This window comes from Pinus tabuliformis, chromosome J (assembly GCF_031772625.1).
Source record: "Pinus tabuliformis cultivar Carrire ecotype Pingquan chromosome J, CPIR1, whole genome shotgun sequence".
NCBI lineage: Eukaryota > Viridiplantae > Streptophyta > Pinopsida > Pinales > Pinaceae > Pinus > Pinus tabuliformis.
In genome coordinates, this window is record NC_142295.1 from 697,206,169 (window position 1) to 697,222,238 (window position 16,070).

Sequence of the window (16,070 nt, forward strand, 5' to 3'; positions counted from 1 at the left end):
ATAGACTGATACTTACTAGCTTAAATCCATCTTAACTCTCATCCACACTTAAGATGGATCCACACTGGTTTAATTATTAATAATTAATAATTATAATCATTATTTTAATTATTTTATTTTATATTATTTTTTAATTTAAATTTTATTGGTGTGTAATTTGACCAAAACAAATTGTTTAAGATAACATAACATAATGGGTCATTATAACATCTCTTCTATATTTTGATTGTGAAATGAGAGATGGTTTTTGGACTTGTAGTATTGATGAGTCATGATATGGCTCATGGTATTGTAACAAAGATTATTAACAAGTTAATAGTATCCATTATAAAGTGGGGTGAATGCTCATGGTTGAAAATATTTTTCTATGTAAATATGAAGTTTTTATATATTTATTAATGAAATTTAAATATGGTTATAAAATTATTATTTTAATTTCTATGGTTAAATGGATCTTAATTTATAGCTACTATTTATATCTTATATATTTCAATGTGTTAAATGGTTTAAATATATCTCTAAAGTAATTATAATTTTTCTATTTTATATTTAATTATAAAATTAAATTGAAATAAAATATTTTGATTGTGAAATGAGAGATGGTTTTTGGGCATGTGGTATTGATGAACCATGGTATTGGCCTATGGTATTATAATAAAACCAAGTTAATAATATATATGGTAAAGTGAGCATGAATATGGATGTTTAAAAATATTGTTATAACCAGTGAATCATATCAGCGTTTCCCTTTGGCATCCAGTACGATATATTTACTCCACGGTCTTGCTTTTTGCGCTTCGTAGATCGCGGTTTGCTGGTGCCTGAGAGCCGGCGTTTAGTCTTGCCCTTTCTGGGGACGACCCAACTTACTTTTCGAGCCACAAGATCTGATCCAACGAGCAGGGCCACCGCCTGATGCTTTGCAGGTCCAGTTGTATTCTCGAAGGTAATGTCACGTGCGATTCCATTTCCCTTCATAGCTGGGTTTTAGATCTAATCTTTTGCGGCTAGATCTAGATCTAGGCGGTTGGGTTCTAGATCTAATCTTCTGCGGCTAGATCTAGATATAATCTTATCTTTTGCCTTATTTCTCTGTGGTTGGGTTCTACGGGCAAGTAAAATATGGCTCCCAGCTTCGCGAAAATAGCTGGTGGCTCATCCGCTTCTGGAGGGCAAGCTCCTGCCCATATCGTCAGTGAAGCCCTAGCTCCCACTATCCAGGTGGTTCAGGCCTCACTCAATGAGGCTTTGAAGTTTTCCAAAAGTGCCCTAATCTATCGATTCAATGGTTTTTGGCCGCGGCTGACAACTCTCCACAATTGGATCTCGGAGGTATGGAAGCCTGTCATTTCTAATGAAATTAATATCTACCCCTGTGCTAAGGGTTTCTTTATAGTAGATTTTGAAAATCCTAAAAGCAGACAATATAGTCTAGATCCCGGCCCTTGGTTTTGGGAAAAATCAGGCCTATTCATGAAGCCATGGAACCCATCATTCGATCCCTCTACAACAGTCATAACCTCAGCACCAGTTTGGGTGAGATTGCCAAGCCTACCCTTGCATCTCTGGAATCTCTCCTCGCTAAAAGCCATCGGAAATGCAATTGGGAAATTTTACTGCAGGTGCCCAGAAACAGAGGAATATGCCAGAACCACCTATGCACGCATCTGTGCGGAAATGGACTTCAGCGCCGGATTCCCAGCTGAAAAAAACCTAACAAGTAAAGACTATGTGTGGAACCAGAAACTCGATTATGAAAGTGTCCTCTTAAGATGTCGATCCTGCTTTGAGACAGGCCATCTAGCCAAAAATTGCCCAAAAGCCTCCGAGAAAAAATTTGCTAGAAAAAACCACCACAGATCTACATGGTGGGAAGGAGCACAAAAAGAACACTACACTGTCATCAAAGAAGAATACTCTAGAGAAAACTCTGAATCACAAGAAATCGGGCAAGAAAGAAACAACTCTCAAGACAAGCAAGGAGAAAGCCCTGCCCAACAAATCAACAGTTATGCGGATTCGAATACCGCACAAAATAAATCTTCATTTAACAGCGACGAAGATCTCCTAGACCAAACTTCTTCTCTGACTATCTTCAAAAGAACGAACACAATTGATTGCGAAGCTAAGACACCAATGTCACAAGAACCAGAAGAGATGCAGGAGATGCAAGATAAAAAAAAACAAAAAAAACAAAAAAAAAAACAAAACAAAACAAAACAAAAACAAAACAAAACAAAACAAAAACAAAAACAAAAAAAAAAAAACAAACAAAAAAACTCGAAGACCGTAGAGAAAAAAAGGAAAGCTACAGCACCAATCTCGCCAAGAAAGACGAGGAGCCAGATAATTAAAGACTAAGAAAATTATAGGTCCGATAGACCAATTTGGTCTCAATGAACGTTAATCATCATCATCAATGTAAGTTTATAGTAAGTATTAAAGTTTTTAGGTTCTTATTAATAAAATTTAAATATAGTTACAAAATCATTATTTTAATTTATATGGTAAAATGGATTTTAACTTATATCTACTATTTATATATTTTAAGGTCATATGTATATTATAATTTTTTTTTTTTAATTTAAAAATTATTCGTAAGTTTATTAATAAAAATAAAATTACAATATAACATATTGAATTTTATTATTTTTATTACTTTTAATTTTTTACTAATACTACAACATCTCCTTAATACTAAGTTCTATATTATATTTAATCTTTTATTGATATTTAATTGAGTTGATAGTTTATAAATTAATCATCTCTAATAAATTGAACATATTAATATAAATTCAAAATATCATTACATATAACATCTACACATCTCCCATACACTGGGTTGTAGAGCGTCTCGACGCAATAAACATTTACCAGCCATATAATTTATATACTTTCGATAATGATGCAAAAAAGTTTAATATAAAAGATAAACATGTAACATGTAACAGTATTCTTAACTATTGTAACACCCGCATCCCACATCTACCCAAGTAACCGGCCAACCGGGGTAAATATGCGATGAGAGACCACTATAATGGGATTCAACCTCCTAAGTCACCTTAAGGAAGTGGAATCAACAAAAACACACCATGCAGACCTTCCACTTCAGCAAAGGAACTCCCAGGAGCTATCCTAACCACTCAGGTAACTAGCCCTTGGGTCCACTGAGTTTTTAGACCATTAAAAGCCCGGACGCTCCCTTAATATGGAAAAGGGTGCATCTGAGAGGCTCCAAATGCTCCAACAGCATGGGTATGAATGTGTATGGGGACTTTTCTCCTCAGACCTGTGCTTGTGACTCCAAGATTTAATCCACTTTTTCAAGCCCAAACCCTCGGTCACTGCTCAGAACTCAATGACGTGTTCAGAAATGAATTTACGCAACAGAACAATGATACATTTGCAAAAACATTGACCATGTCTAGACTAGAACCCTACTAGCCATGACAAGCATTTTGTCAAACATGTCACAAATATGGAATCTACAGGTTTAAACAACATATCTAAGCATATGGGTCTCATACTTATTTGAGAATCGCTAAAAAGCATTGTTCCCTTATATCATTAGGTGCATTATCATCTATTAGGTCATAGATACATTGTTCATTCATTTACAAATCAAAACATGAGGAGAGTCATACATCATCATTGTCATAATACATGCTTATAACTAGCATAATAACAACATAAATATCAAGGATACATCATCCATAGAATCCACATATAAACCAATACATTTACACATAAAATACCAAGGAAAGAACCTCTTGTTAATGAATGCAAAAACCAACCAAGTATGGGACTACCACGTTCCACTAGACCGTAGATTGGCTAAGCCATATCTCTCTTCAACCAATCACCCTTGTGCCATATTCCAAGCATGAATGTGGGACTCAAACCAAAAGAACCAACCAAGGCATCTTGAGGCTAAACCACCTCACCCTCATCAATAGAAACCAGACTTTACCGCAATCCACACTGGATCACTAGGCCAACACAATAAACATGTAATAACAGGCTTTACCATGATCTCTACCAAATCACTAGGCCAAAACAAGCGTGGATGCCAATGGATTTCTCTAACTACATCGTGAGGAATTTTCTTGTCTCCTAGTCTCTCAGGCTTTACCGCAATCCACATTAGATCACTAGGCCCTAAACCGAGACTCTGCCCTCTAGGCTTTACCGTATATCCCGACATTCACCAGCAAGGAGTCCTAGGCCTAATCAAGGGCAACCACCTCTAGGCTTTACCATATATCCCGCCATTAACTGGTCAAGGATTCCTAGGCCCACCGCGACACACAACACCTAGCTTTATCGCAACCCACAGTCCAGTTCAGGGGTCACTAGGCCAGTGACCTTACCATAATCCACAGTCCGGTTTAGGGATCACTAGGCCATGTATTCTTCCTTTCGGAGATCCACCTCACTTAGCTTCGAATCCATCCGGCAATCCAGCTCAACCAAAACATGAGAACCCCATCACACCATGGCTATCCGGAAATGGCAAGGCTAGGCTGAAAAAACTGTCACACCTGGAAAAACCCATGCCATAACAACAAAGAACCACATGCAATACCATGCAAGCCAAATCTAGCAAGGAAAACAAACATATAAATCAATACCTGCAAAGAATCTTCTTGTAGTTGCTTGATCCTTTTCTTCTTTGTTTGCTCCTTCCTTCCTCTTGCTTTCTTTGCCTTTCTTGATCTAATGTTAAAGTTCTCTAAGAAAACTCTAAGTGTCCAAGAGTGAGAGAGAGAGAGAGAGAGAATAATGAGAGAGCTCCAAAACTAAACTGACAAAAGGTCCATGTTAGCTCTGCTACGTACTTCAGGATTTGGAGCACTAAATACTAACTTGGTCGTGTGTTTATGTAAAAAGGGAGCTCGCAGCAGTCTATTTCCTTCTCCTCCTTCATTTTCCTTATACTCCCATAGCCCCGCTATCTCCATTTTCTTCCAAAAACCTTGGATAAACCCGCTTTCCCTTAGGTCCCACATGCCACATTGCAATTGCAATCGACACTTTCATATGGCAAGACTTCTCAGCTTGCGATCTGCGACGGATGCGATGACAGGTTAAGCCATATTGTAATGTAGCATTGGGTCCGGGTTTAGTCGCTGATTGCAATCGCATCCATGTGTGTATAAGGCCCAAACCCCTTGACTTCCGCCGATGCGATATTGCAATCGCTCCTCTGCCGTCTGATCAATCCCGATAAGATCCAACGGCCCACGCCCTTTTCACTCTCATGTCTCCCGATACCTCCTACCGAGAGATCTCCGCCGTCTATTCATTCGATCCAACGGCATCCGCTCCTCCCGCGTTCACAAACCGCCCGCGCGTTAGCTCGCGATAAAGCAGTTTTCGCTCGTTCCTGTCTGCCACGCGTCACCCAATAACTCGCATCGCTCGCCCTTGAACGATTACCGCCCGACCCCCAAAAGTGGTGCGATACATACCGCTTACCTCCCATTTTCCCGCCCCCGCTCGTTATCTCCCATGTATCTTTCCTGCCCGATGGCCGTCGGATCTGTCTGTTAGAGATCTGACGGCTCATGTTTGTCCACTCCTGTTTCCTCCTGATATCTCCCACCGAGTCATATCCGCCATTCATCTGCGCGATCCAACGGCTGATATTTGTTCCCGTCATACTCATGCCTCCGCCATACTGTCTGCGTCCATAGCCTGTCCCATGCATCCGAAGGAAGAAGGGGGCCAGTGTTAGTACCCGACGCATTTCATCTCCAACCACTGCATTCAAGAAACAGAATGGCCGAGAACGAGAAGGACCAGCCTCGAGCAGAGCAGAGCATTTATCAGTTATGGGGCTTCTTTCATACAACACTCCACCTGCTCAAGAAGGACAACCGAGCAGCAGAAAAGATCAAATTAATTCATTGAAGCAAGCAGATTGTAGCAAAGACGCCATCAGAGAGTTAAAGCGGTTGGTGGTCCATTGTGACCCCTCCCCGCTTAGAATAGTAGAACACTTTGTAAAGAAACTCTATATATACCCAGAAAACAGATGTAATTGGGGAAATGGGTTGATGGTTGTAGTTTTGATGTAAGGTTCAACTTCTGGAGACTGTAACTACTTTGATACTTGCAGCGTCTGGTCTTCATTTTCAGCTAATACAAGCTTCTTTTGTTGTTAATTGCTCACTTTTCCATTTCTACTCTGTTCTAGGTTGTGCCTGTTATGCATTTGTTCATGTGCTATTGGTATTTAGCATCAGAGGGGCTATCATCCCACCTCTATGTTGAAGTCTAGTATGTATCATTGAATGTGTTATGCAGGTTTCTGTTTACTTAGTGCTAGAGAGCTGTCATCCTGTCTGTGCATTAGGAAATAGATTTGCAGACCTCTTTACTGGTTGCAGCCGGCCATCACATGGTCTTGTGCATCTGCTGGTGTGGCCAGTATTCTCCATGTACACCTAATCCTCAAACTGTGAGTAATTGGTGGTCTAAAGCCTTGTAGTTTGGGGGTGTTCACCCATGTATTGAGTTAAGCATAGTAGAAGTGGTTATCTGGCTTGAACAAGCATCATTCCTTCCATCCATCCATTTCCAACATTACTTGTTGAGTTTGTAATGTTCTCGAGCATCTTCGAGATACAACCTAGGAGAGTTTCTTGGGGTGATAAAATTAATTGGCGCCGTTGCCAGGGAGAGGAGATTGAAGCTCAGCTTCCCTGGGAGAATGACACAATTCCAGATTTTGATGATAGACAAAGTCTGGGCACATTTCTGGTTGTAATCATCTATCTGGTGACTCTACTGGAGGAAGACCATCCTTTGGCGACTGCACATTATAGTCCTGGCTCAGTTTGTGAGGCATACTCGAAGAAATCCTTAGAAATCACCAGCTAACCCAATGCTTGACCCTGAGAAGATTGTCAAATCGAAGAAAACATCACAGAAAGGAGCATCAGGATCAGGTAAGCCCAAGAAATCTTATGAATCTCTGCAAGAGAAGGTTATAGTTGAGAATATACAATTTGAAGATATACAGCCGAGGACTGCTAGTGAAGAATCAACTGCAGAGATTCATAAAGCTCCTTATTCGTTTAGTTCCCATTTGGATCTTAGTCCAAAGATAGCATCCCATACAGTCCAGATGAGAACACACAAAGAGGGGTTGAAGTATAAACTATCTCTACCTGATAAGATCAAATGCTCTAAAATCTTTGAGGTAGAGGATCAAATCAACCAAATTTTGTAGATATTTGATGAGCCGGCTGATAGGCCGGTCGAGAGGAGGAGAAACAGTTTTGATGGTCTAGTATATGGCCAATTTTCGAAGATTTATGTTATTTAAGGTTTTCGAGCCTTAATGATTGTAAGCACTTTTACAGGTTTTAGTGTAGGCTTAATTAGACTCCATGCCCAATGGAATACTATGCAATGTTTTTAAGCTTGTTTTGTATGAAGGCATTGGTCTGCAGTTCTTGAGACCTCACAGGGAGGATCTCATCCCCAGAAGGAGCCAATGTTAGCTCTGCTACGTACTTCAGCATTTGGAGCACTAAATACTAACTTGACCGTGTGTTTATGTAAAAAGGGAGCTCGCAGCAGTCTATTTCCTTCTCCTCCATTTTCCTTATACTCCCATAGCCTCACTATCTCCGTTTTCTTCCAAAAACCTTGGATAAACCCGCTTTCCCTCAGGTCCCACATGCCACGTCGCAATCGCAATCGGCACTTTCATATGGCAAGACTTCTCGGCTTGCGATCTGCGACGGATGCGATGACAAGTTAAGCCATATTGTAATGTAGCATCGGGTCCGGGTTTAGTCGCTGATCGCAATCGCATCCATGTGTGTATAAGGCCCAAACCCCTTGACTTCCGTTGATGCGATATTGCGATCGCTCCTCCGCCGTCTGATCAATCCCGACAAGATCCAACGGCCCACGCCCTTTTCACTCTCATGTCTCCCGATACCTCCTACTAAGAGATCTTTGCCGTCTATTCATTTGATCCAACGGCATCCGCTCCTCCCACGCGTTGGCTCGCGATAAAGCAGTTTTCGCTCGTTCTTGTCCGCCATGCGTCGCCCGATAACTCGCATCGCTCACCCTTGAATGATTACCACCCGACCCCCAAAAGTAGTGCTATACATACCGCTTATTGCCCATTCACCCGCCCTCGCTCGTTATCTCCCATGTATCTTTCCTGCGCGATGGTCGTCGGATCTATCCGCTAGAGATCTGACGGCTCACGTTTGTCCGCTCCCGTTTCCTCCTGATATCTCCTGCCGAGTCATATCCGTCGTTCATCTGCGCGATCCAACGGCTGATATTTGTTCCCATCATACTCATGCCTCTGCCATACTGCCCGCGTCCATAGCCTATCCCGTGCATCCGAAGGAAGAAGGGGGCTAGTGTTAGTACCCAATGCATTTCATCTCCAACCACTGCATTCAAGAAATAGAATGGCCGAGAACGAGAAGGACCAGCCTCGAGCAGAGCAGAGCATTTATCAGTTATGGGGATTCTTTCATACAATACTCCACCTGCTCAAGAAGGACAACCGAGTAGTAGAAAAGATCAAATTAATTCATTGAAGCAAACAGATTGTAGCAGAGACGCCATCAGAGAGTTAAAGCGGTTGGTGGTCCATTATGACCCCTCCCCGCTTAGAATAGCAGAACATTTTGTAAAGAAACTCTATATATACCCAGAAAATAGATGTAATTGGGGAAATGGGTTGATGGTTGTAGTTTTGATGTAAGGTTCAACTTCTGGAGACTGTAACTATTTTGATACTTGCAGCGTCTGGTCTTCATTTTCAGCTAATACAAGCTTCTTTTGTTGTTAATTGCTCACTTTTCCATTTCTACTCTGTTCTAGGATGTGCCTGTTATGCATTTGTTCATGTGCTCTTGATATTTAGCATTAGAGGGGCTGTCATCCCACCTCTGTGTTGAAGTCTAGTATGTATCATTGAATGTGTTATGCAGGTTTCTGTTTACTTAGTGCCAAAGAGTTGTCATCCTGTCTACACATTAGGAAATAGATTTGCAGACCTCTTTACTGGTTGCAGTTGGCCATCACATGGTCTTGTGCATCTGCTAGTGTGGTCAGTATTCTCCATGTACACCTAATCCTCAAACTGTGAGTAATTGGTGGTCTAAAGCCTTGTAGTCTGGGGGTGTTTACCCATGTCTGGAGTTAAGCATAGTATAAGTGGTTATCTGGCTTGAACAAGCATCATTCCTTCCATTTATCCATTTCCAACATTATGTTGAGTTTGTAATGTTCCTGAGCATCTCCGAGATACAACCTAGGAGAGTTTCTTGGGGTGATAACAGTACCAACTGATCCTCATAAGCCTTTTTATCAATTAGGCCTCTATTTTCTTCATTTTTCATTATTTTCCTTCATTTTCCTCCTCACATGCAACCTATGACCTTTCACCTTCCTTTTCTCCTAATTTATATTATTTTCATAAATAAATGTGTCAAAAATGCCATTTTCCTTTTCAAAGTCTTTGCCATTTCCTTTGCCAATTTCCTTAGCCATAATAAACCGAAATGAACATCCAATAAGATGTTTGTCCCACCATTCAGCTTGGAATACGTGTCCCATGACCATGATCTTCTATTTTTTTTACATGGATTTTAACCAGGGTTGTTATAGAACCATCCCCTTTGGGGGAACACCATCTTTGGTGTTCAATGACACCTATAACCAGCAAGACCGATGCAATCGAACATACTTCCCATGAAGCTTTATAACTTAACTCGTTGCAGTATTTACAATGACCACTGCTGAAACATGACAAACATACCGTTTACCAGAACTTTATAATATAGCTCATTACGGTATTTACAATAACAACCACATATACTTATACACATTTGCTTCAACCAGTAAATAACCATATTGTATATGGAGCTTTATAAATCCAACTCGATACAATATTTATAATGATATACACATATGCACATTTTCTCATCTAGCAAATAAGAGGATACGATGCTCGTATCAATCAATAAGGGAATCCAAAGGCTCACACCTCCACCCTCAAAAGTAGTACCATGATTCACCTCCTTCCCAAGAAGTCCAAAACCCATTGTCCAAGTCAAAGTTCCATCCAATGTCCAGCGCTACAATCTTGCGCCACTTAACCTCTCAGTGAAAAATTACTAGCTCATTGTTCCAGGAACATTCCCAATGTGCATCTGATTCCATCTAGTAATGCTAATGACCAAAAAAAATCCATCCTCGACCTTCCCTTCTCTGCTACGCAGTCCCTCGGACAATCTAGTCACCCCTTTCATGTAGTCACTCACCTTCCAAGTTCCCTGACATCCTATATCTCGGGCGATCCATCCCTTGGCAAGGCTTCCTCACATTGGAAGGTCAAACAACCAAGGCATGTACCTGCCTCAAAAACATCATATCGACCATAGCATGCTCATGGCAACCAATGGACATTGTTGGGTATTAGCGTCCCACAATGACCCTACTCCTGGAGTGTTTTACCAACATACTACTACCTGTTCCAATTTCTGTCACTGTTGCTGCTAATTCTTGCAGTCAATTTCAACCACCCAACCAGGTATGTTCATGCATTCCTATACCAAGCACATAACTTCCATTAGATTTAAAATAAGTTGAAATAAATTCACATCATACCTCATTGGTAGCTCGTTAATAAGGTACACTTGCAATCCTATTTACTTCATGTCACAACAAGTCAAACTAACATCTTTGGTCAAATCATTATATATAAACATATCACATCAGGTTAGCTCAAAACACAACTGTCATAGATCACATGTACCCATCATAAACTAGAATCATATATCACATGTAATCATCATAGACCGGAATCATAAATCACATGCATAATAAAATTGAAATAAAATGTTGATACGTATCCTTTAATCAATCCTTAGCTTCTGCCTTTGTCTTTATTCCATACGTGCACAAGATCGATTGCCACACCCGACAAACACCCAGTTCCTCTCTTCAACCATGTACACATACACAATGTACATCACAACACATACATCCATAAACAACGTACGACATCACATAATGCATACACCTACACATGATATACATCACGACACCTACACCTGATATACATCACAACACCTACACCTACACCTGGTGTACAACACAACACAATACATACTCCTACATTCGGTGTTCAACAAAATACACATAGTACAACCTGTTAGTGTCAGTCTTTCCAGCCTTCCTCCAGTGATCAAATATGCTCTTACAAAGTGGTCTCAGAGTGTCAAGGTCAAATTTTGTCATTTCAGTCAGTTTTCAAGCAAAATTTGGTCACTAGGCATTAGGTCTAGGGTTTGCTTTCACTCTTTTCAAAATTGCCCAAATGCCAATCTATGTCACTATTCAGCTGAGTCTATCATCATTCATAGGGTTTCATTATCATGTCAGTGTCTAATGAGTCATTTTACACCTTGTCCATGCTTTAGTTGCGCCTAGGCAAGGTCATTTCCCTCTCCTAGGGTTTTGAAGGCAATTTCTCTTGGACGGTCAAATCATCGGTAAAACTTGTATCCTGATGTTCATACACCTTCCCCTATCCTTAAAGTACCTTATTAAATGCTTCCCATCCCTTAGATCCGCCAAATTCCTCATTTTCACACAAACCCTAGTTTCTTGCTACAACATGGCAATTTTCTAGGTTGGGCCTGTGTTTTGCCCTTTTAGACCCCTTCCCCTCGCTCGATCTCTGAGATTCCATTTTTCCCTACTTCCTAACATCCCTCCCTACTTCCAAAAATTTCCTCAAGAATTTAGAAGCCCCTTATCCCCTTCATTTCGCTTCATTTCGGCAAAATCCCTTGTTCCACACATCGGGATAAGTTTCACTCAAAAGATGTTTCAGAGCAATCAAAGATGAATTTGGGAAAACTGAGAGAGGTTTTTGTCCACAACATGCCAAACAAGAAAAACCTCCTTCACTTTTTGCACATGTGTCATGGTTTTGGAGAAATGTCAAAATTACAATCGCCAGATACAAGGAGGTTGGCCAAGGCACTAAAACGACGGAAAAGGCCCGATCCACTCCAAATTTTGGCCAAAGCCTCTTTGAATGAGCATGGTACTTGATTGGAGACTCCCAGCCCAAATTTCAAGAAATTTGGAGAAAATTTTGTCAATTGTGAATGTTTTGTGCCAAACACAGGTTTTCGCCCTCAACGCGTAGCGCGCCGCGCGCTACCCTGAAGATGGGCAAGTCCATTTCATGAAAACTCAGCAATTTTGGATTTTTCATGCAAAAATACACTTGCTCAGCAATTGCCAAGAGATTCCATCGAGTTTTGAGCCTCCAGAAGGTCAAAAAACAAGCAAAAATGACTTTCTGCCACCTTTTTGACACACAGGAAGCAGTCTTGGGAGATTGCAATTTTGGAGGGGCAAATGACCACCAAATTGAGAAATTCCACTTGGGTTGGAAAGTAGACATCCAGACCTTTCCAACAAGCCTACTTTTGCCTCATTTGGACTCCAGGAAGTGCCTCCAAAGCAGGCCCAAAGGCGCGCTACGCGTTGAGATTCAGGGCGCTACGCATCAGGCTATTTTCACAGAAATGCACCTACAGCTCAGCAAAACGCAGTTTTGACTAGGTTTGAAATTTTAGAGTGGATTTTGATCCTCCTTGATGTAAATGATGTAATTTTATGATACTTTGACACTTATTTATCTCTTCTAGAAGATTCATTCATGAAATAGGCAAAAATTTAATGAATGAATTGGTTTCCTAGCTTATAGAGGCAAGTTGTTTTGACTGCCTAGATTTTAGTGCTCAGTTTAGAATTGGTTGAAACAGCTCCTAGGATGATGAGCTCGACCCCTAGAGGCTAGGGAATGGGTTGGCATGGTCTATATTATGTATTTTCTCAATCATTTTCAGAGGTTGGAGAGGTTGGACTCTTGAGGGAGAAAGCTTCTATTGTATTACTCATTGTATCTCTGCAATTTTTGGCAAAGGAAGACCAGGGTTTTGCAGTCCTTTTTGGGATTCCTGTGGTTACATGTATTGATGGTGTGTTTCTCTTTGTACTTGTAGGTTTGTTATGTGAATCATCTTCTTACTTTTTCTTCTGAAAATTAGGCAAATGAAGTGTTAAGGTAGAATTCATGGTTGCTATGCTCTGCCTTTAAGTTTGCTTAATATCAAAGTTTTCAGCTGTTTAAGGATAATTCAAGGTGATTGATTGCTCTCCTTAGCTTCTCACCAGTCATTCTCATCCATCCAAATCTTTCAAAGGCATCAATACAGTCTCCTACCTTGCCCCAAAGAACCCCCTGCGAAAACTGTGTCCAATCCCCGCACCCAAAATTGCCTTTCCCCAATTTTCCACCAAAACCCTAAAAATCCCAAATCAAACCTTTTTATCAGTTTACTAGCCTAAAATCAGTGTTTTTTATTGGTTATCTCTGCCCGTTGAAGATCTTTGCCGAGATAGACCGGAGAGAGCCCTCTCCTGCCCCGTAGGGCTAGCTACGAGGCTAAGTGGTTTGATGTTGCCTTGGAGTTTACCTTTTTCAGCCTCAGGTGAAATTTCAAGCATTAACATATTGGCGACCATACTGGGGAGAACAAACTTGTTTGCTTGTTGATGTCATTTGTTTTATTTTATAATCTACAGACGGAGCCTGAAGTTATGCCAGGTAGCCTTCGAAACGCTTTTTCTTTGCATTAGCGGAAGTAGATAAACGCTGCTTCAGTCAATCTCCGGTCTAGCTTGTAAACGTGACACCTAACTTGTTAATTACCCCAGTACATGTATCAAGTTCAGATCTGATTGTTGATGGTGGACAACGATCAGACACTGACAAGGCTGAAATCATTCACCTGGTGACTCTAAATCATTTTTGAGATTAGATCCAAAGACTCCACTGGAGGATGATCCTGACCAGCAAAAACATGAAAGGACAACATGGACAGATCAAGTACTCAAGTTGGAATTTCATCCGAGACATTTTGTTCTTTGTCATAAATTATTTCTTCTCTTTTCCCAAGAATGTCAAGAAGGCTTTGCAAAGTATAGTATGCTTGAGAAAAGATCCTTGGTCTACAGTTGATTCTTTCCCTTTGAAAATTGTGAATACCAAAGATTTGCATACCTTTGAGCTTGATCAAGACCTTTCTTCTAAATTTTGTGATGAGCATCTTCAAATTGATGAGCCCCAAGCAAACAAGACTAATTCTATACCTGCTGTACATACCCCTACACCTTGTAAAATTCCAGATCGGTATAAACCTCTTGTTTTACCTTCTGTTCTTCATGCTTTCCCCAAAAATTATGATCTATACTTGCCGAGGTTTGATGGTGAAAGTAAGAATGTCAACGCTGAGCAACATGTGCAGAATTTTGAGAATTTTCTATATCTTTTTGAAGTTGATGAAGAAGATGTTAGTATAAGGCTTTTTTATCTTTCTTTGCAAGCCAAAGTCAAGAGTTGGTTCAAAACCCTGCCAGATGCAAGCATCTCAGATTTCCGGCAGTTCATCAAAGTTTTTCTCGACAGGTGGATGATCGGGCAAAACCTTTTCTTGATTGTAGAAGAGTATAACCAGCTGAAAAGATTGCCAGGGGAGACAGTACAATAGTTTTCAGCCAGATTTAACCAAGTTTATTATTCAATCCCATTTGATATAAGGCCTACTCCTAGATCTGCTCTCTTGCACTATCCGGGTGCCTTTCATCCGGAAATGGAGTTTCAGCTGAGAGAAAGGAACCTGGCAACACTTCATGAGATGCAGAACAGTGCAGTAAATGTATAGGCTCATCTACTGATCCGAAGGGCAAGGATGAAGGAAGAAGAGATGAAAAACATAGATCCGACCGAATCAACATCTCTAGAGGTGAAGCTTGACATTTTGGTAAGTGCAGTGGAAAAGATGATGGACAAGATCACCACAAGGAATGATTATGATGTTCAAGGCTCGCTGATTGAAAAGGAACAAGTTGCTGATCCAAAGCATTTTCTTTCTTATCCCAGTTGTCATAGATCTGATAATGATTGTCTTATAGATCATCTTGGAAAAGAGAGATCTATTGATATGACATGTATGATTGATGATGTGTTTTATAGTGATGATTTGCCTCATTTTGATCAGTATGATGATGATTATGTTCTCCAAAAAGAAGCTAATCTTGCAGACGAATCAGCAGCTAGTTTGTGCAAGGAGGAAGTTCACTTTCAGCAGCTCGAGTACAATGATCAAATGATGCATAGCAGCTATGACATTGACGAGGAAAGTGCAGCAAAGTTTGAAGTAAGTGAAGGATCTTTGCCTTTTTGTTTTGATTCGTTTCAGTTCATCAGAGATAACTACCATGCAATCAGAAATCAAATGTCAACAAGTCTTGATTTGAATCATCTTGAGAGCAATGAAAATTTTGTTCAAGACTTCTCATATTCAGATTTTCAACCCCCGAAAGCCATTGATTGTCAAGTTGCAGCTGAAGACTTGGAAGTGGACACACATGATTTAATGATTCAAGGTGACTCCGTACCATTATGTTTTGAATCGTTTCAGTTTTTGAAGGGTAGATTGCATAGTAAATCTTCAAATGAACAGCTTATAACAAATAAGCAATCTCTCAGTGTTAATGTTGAGGATGAGGCAGATAACAAAATTCTTGAGCAGCCTGTAGCATCAGATTTGCAGCCACCAAATGAAATTGAAGGGCATATTACAGATGAAGCTGTGGAAGACGAAATATATGATTTGATGATGCAGGAAGATTCTATACCCTTTTGTTTCGAAGCATTTCAGTTTATAAGGCAGAATCTTCGTAAAATTTCTCAAGAAAAAGATGAACAACTAGAAGGATGTCATGCATTTTTAATGGATACATTACAACAGTCTTTGCAAGTTTTTCATGATCCAATAGCTGATGTTTTGGATGAGGTTTGCAGTCAAAGTATTTCTCCATTGACTACATGTGAGCTTGAAACATGTGCCGATATGAATTTGATCCGGCAGTCGGTTTCTTTCTCATTTTCAGCAGAGGTATCGTCACAAGGATCAGATCAAAGTTTGCATTCATGG